The sequence below is a fragment of the Zingiber officinale genome, chromosome 2B, assembly GCF_018446385.1.
Source record: "Zingiber officinale cultivar Zhangliang chromosome 2B, Zo_v1.1, whole genome shotgun sequence".
NCBI lineage: Eukaryota > Viridiplantae > Streptophyta > Magnoliopsida > Zingiberales > Zingiberaceae > Zingiber > Zingiber officinale.
In genome coordinates, this window is record NC_055989.1 from 79,217,729 (window position 1) to 79,221,501 (window position 3,773).

At 44.9% G+C, this 3,773-nt stretch overlaps 1 non-coding gene across 1 annotated transcript; it reads left to right on the forward strand.

The window, feature by feature from the left end:
- Positions 1-2,481: 2,481 nt before the first annotated feature.
- On the forward strand, positions 2,482-2,587 carry LOC122049981. The gene has a single exon (XR_006131208.1). It is a non-coding gene; the product is annotated as a small nucleolar RNA R71 (small nucleolar RNA).
- Positions 2,588-3,773: the final 1,186 nt, after the last annotated feature.

The window sequence follows — 3,773 nt, forward strand, 5'->3', positions numbered from 1 at the left end:
GGAGAGGGGGAGATAGGAATAGGATTTTCTTGGAAGAGATGGCGGCGTGCAAGGGTCGAGCCACGACCGTGTCTTATAGACACGGCCGGGTCAAATGGGACGTCGCACGGTCTTGCAAGATCACACGGCCTCTTTCTTTCTCCCCTCGGCTAAAGTGGCATGGTCGTGCCGGTTGGCACGACCCCTGTCTTCCTCTCCTCTGCATGAGTCGCACGGCCGTGCCAGTTGGCACGACCTGTGTCTTCCTCCTCTCTGGTAGTGTTGCACGGCTATGCCAATTGGCACGACCCGTGCATGTTCCTTTTCTGCACAAGCCACACGGCTATGCAGAGTTGCACGACCCGTGGCTTTAGTCTCCATGTTGGCTTCACACGGCCATGTGAGGTCACACGGCCATGTGAGGTCACACGGCCAGCTCCCTTAAGCTCATAGTGATTCGTTCTTCGTCATTTCGGCTCCTCCATCGCCTCCACGCCCATGGAAACGCTCATGGTCAGCTCGTGGAGGCTATGCACATCCTGAAAATGAAATACCCAAAATAAAATACTAGACTAAAACTCACTAGAGAAATAGAACGACAAAAAGGAATGATGAACTAAAATGAAAGAAAAAACCCTTGGGTTGCCTCCCAAGAAGCGCTTGTTTTAGGTCTTTAGCTCGACCCCATTTCAGTTAATGCGGACTAAACCCGTGGAAGGACGGCTCTCCTCCTAGGGTTAATGCTCCAGCTTGCGCCTTCAGTTTCGCTCGTGCAGGACAAATATATTTCGTGTTGCTTACTGGAGGGGAACTCTCATGGAAATTGCACTCCTCGACTTTGTGTATGTTGATCTTGCGAGAATTTTCCTAAGAAGAGGGGTTGTAGATGGAAGAATCTAATAAATCAAACTCGATCTTTTCTTTTCCGATCTCCAAGGATAACCTGTGACTTTTTACATCGATGATGGCTCCAGCTGTGGCAAGGAATGGTCTTCTAAGGATAATCGGTATCTTAGGGTCTTCCTCCATATCCAAGATAATGAAATCTGTGGGAACTATACATCCACCCACTTCAACTGGCACATCTTCCACTATTTCCATTGGGTATCTACATGAATGGTCAACTAATTGCAGTGTTATAATGATCAATTTAATGTTCTGGAGGCCCAGCTTCTTGCATAAAGAGTACGGAAGTAGGCTGACGCTGGCCCCCAAGTCGCAGAAAGCTCTCGGTATGAGTTCAAAACCAATTTTGCACGGTATGGAGAAGCTTCCTAGATCCTGAAGCTTTGGTGGAGAATTCGCCATAAGGAGAGCGCTACAATTCTCTATCAATGTCACGGTCTCAAAATCACCTTTTTGCCTCCTGTTAGATAAAATTCCCTTTAAAAATTTTGTGAACTTCGGCATTTGGTGTAGCGCATCTATCAGTGGTACTTCTATGCAGATTTATTTGATCTTCTTCAGAAATCAGTTGAACTCTTCGTCTTTCTGGGATGCTATAAGCTTCTGAGGAAAAGGAATCGTCTGATTCTGTCAGGTAGCTTGAAGAGTTTCTTCAATCTCTTTAGTAGCCTCTTCTCCATCCCTGTTTTGAGTCTGATTGGGCAATAGGAGAGAGGGCTCCTTCTCTGAGTCAAGCTCCTTCTGAGTAATAATTTGAGGATCTCCCACAGTATGTCCGCTCCTCAGCTCAATGTGGTTGCAATGTTCCACTGGATTTAAATCTGGCTTCCTTGGGAATGTACCCTGTGCTCTTGAGACGGACTGAGCTATCTGAGCTATCTGGCTGTCTTGCATCTTCTAGTGTTTTTCAGAGTTTTCCAGCCTCTGAGTCAGTTGTTTGATCTCGTTCCTCATCTCCTTTTGCTCTGAGAGAGCTTCCTCAAGCATCTTTTCAATCCTGGACAATTGTGAAGGTTGCTGTTGTTGATAGGTCTGTTGTCCAAATTGGTGGCTCTGTTGCCCAGGTTGATAATTTTAATGTGCTGGTCCTTGGTCCTGATTATTTCGGTATGAGAAATTGGGGTGATTCCTCCATCCAGGGTTGTATGTATTGGAGTACGAATTATTTTGCCTCTGATTGTAGCTAGCTATTGCATCACACTGCTCAAGTTGGTTCATCTGTGCATGTATCGACCCAAAGGGGCAGGTGTCTTGAGCGTGATCTGTACCTCCACAAGTGTCGTAAACACATGCTATGCATTAGCTGTGTTGTTCCCCATGACTTCAAATTTCTTGGTCAGATTGTCTAGCTTTGCAGACATCAGTGTAACTGCATCTACGTCGAATTTTCCTGACGCTTTAATTAGATTCCCCGTAAAAGAGCCACTGGATCTTTCAGATGCCCATTGATGGTGGTTCTCTGCCACATTCTCTATGATCTCTTCAGCTTCATCGAAGCTTTTGTTCATCAGTGCTCCTCCTGCTACAGAATCAAGAGATACCTTCGTGTGATAATTTATCCCATTGTAAAAGGTGTGCAGAACCAACCATTTTTTAAGACCATGATGGGGGCACTGTCTTAGCATACTCTTGAATCTGTTCTAAGCTTTAAATAATGATTCTGAGTCTATCTGTTTGAAGCTGGAAATCACGTTCCTCATGTGAGCAGTTTTGCTGGGTTGGTAGAACTTATCCAGAAACTTCTGCTCACACTGCTCCCAGGATGATATGTTGTTCGCTAGAAGGGAGTTCAGCCATTGCTTGGCTCTGTCTTTCAGGGAAAACCCGAAGAGAAGTAGTCTGACTGATTCTGGAGGGACCTCGTTCACCTTCATAGTGCCACAAATCTCGTAGAACAGCTCTAGGTGGTGGTTTAGGTCCTCATGTGGTCCTCCTCTGAATTGATTTTGCTGGACCATGTGGATTACTGCGGGCTTGATTTCAAAGTTGTTGACTTCAATGGGTGGTCGGGTGATGCTGGGTCGAACCCCTCGTGCATATGGTGCCGCATAATCTTTCAGCAGTTTGTCGGCCATCTCCGAGGATTCTTGTGCTGCTTGGAATGTCTTCTGTAGATTTCTTCTCCTCAGAAAGGTCTTGTCAATCTCTGGATCAAATGGTAGTAGGTGTCCTGAAAGGTTAGCTCTACGCATGTAATAATAAGATATGAAATATGATAGCGGAATAAAAAAATAATAATAAAAGAAATGAATGCGGAAAATTAAGAAAAGAAAAGAAAGCATAGTCTAAACTGATATAATTTGGCTAATGTTATAGACACAGCCCCCGGCAACGGCGCCAAAAACTTGTTATGAACCGCAAGTGCGCGGATTCATCGTCAATAATAAAAATATCGATCCCACAGGGACTGGTTATAAGCACTTGGAATTGTTCACTAAGGGTTAGCTAGACTACCAATGGTTGTGAATAGTCTAAGGAAGAAAGGTCGGGAAGAAGAATCGAGAGATGGTGAGTCGAAGTGTTCACTTGGTTATGAGGAGTTCTAGGAGGTTGGTTTCGTTGTGGTGGTATTGATGTGTCACGTTTTATCCTACACTTGCTGTCCTTTAACATACAATTGCTGGAAGCTAAAGCGACTATTCTTAAGTACCAGAATAAAGAAGGACCCTAAGAAGTCCTGTTACGGTTTACCCCTCTCACTAGGGCACCTCGGCAAATCTTGAGGATGCGACTCTAATTAGTAAGTTAAGAATAGTGGTTAAGAACTAAGTTTGGTCTCTCGCTTCCTTGAGGAGAATTTGCCTCTCCTTTCAAGGAAGTATCATAGATGTCCGTGAACAGGTTACCCCTGTCACTAAAGCCCCTCGGGTGTACAATCTAGGGATAAT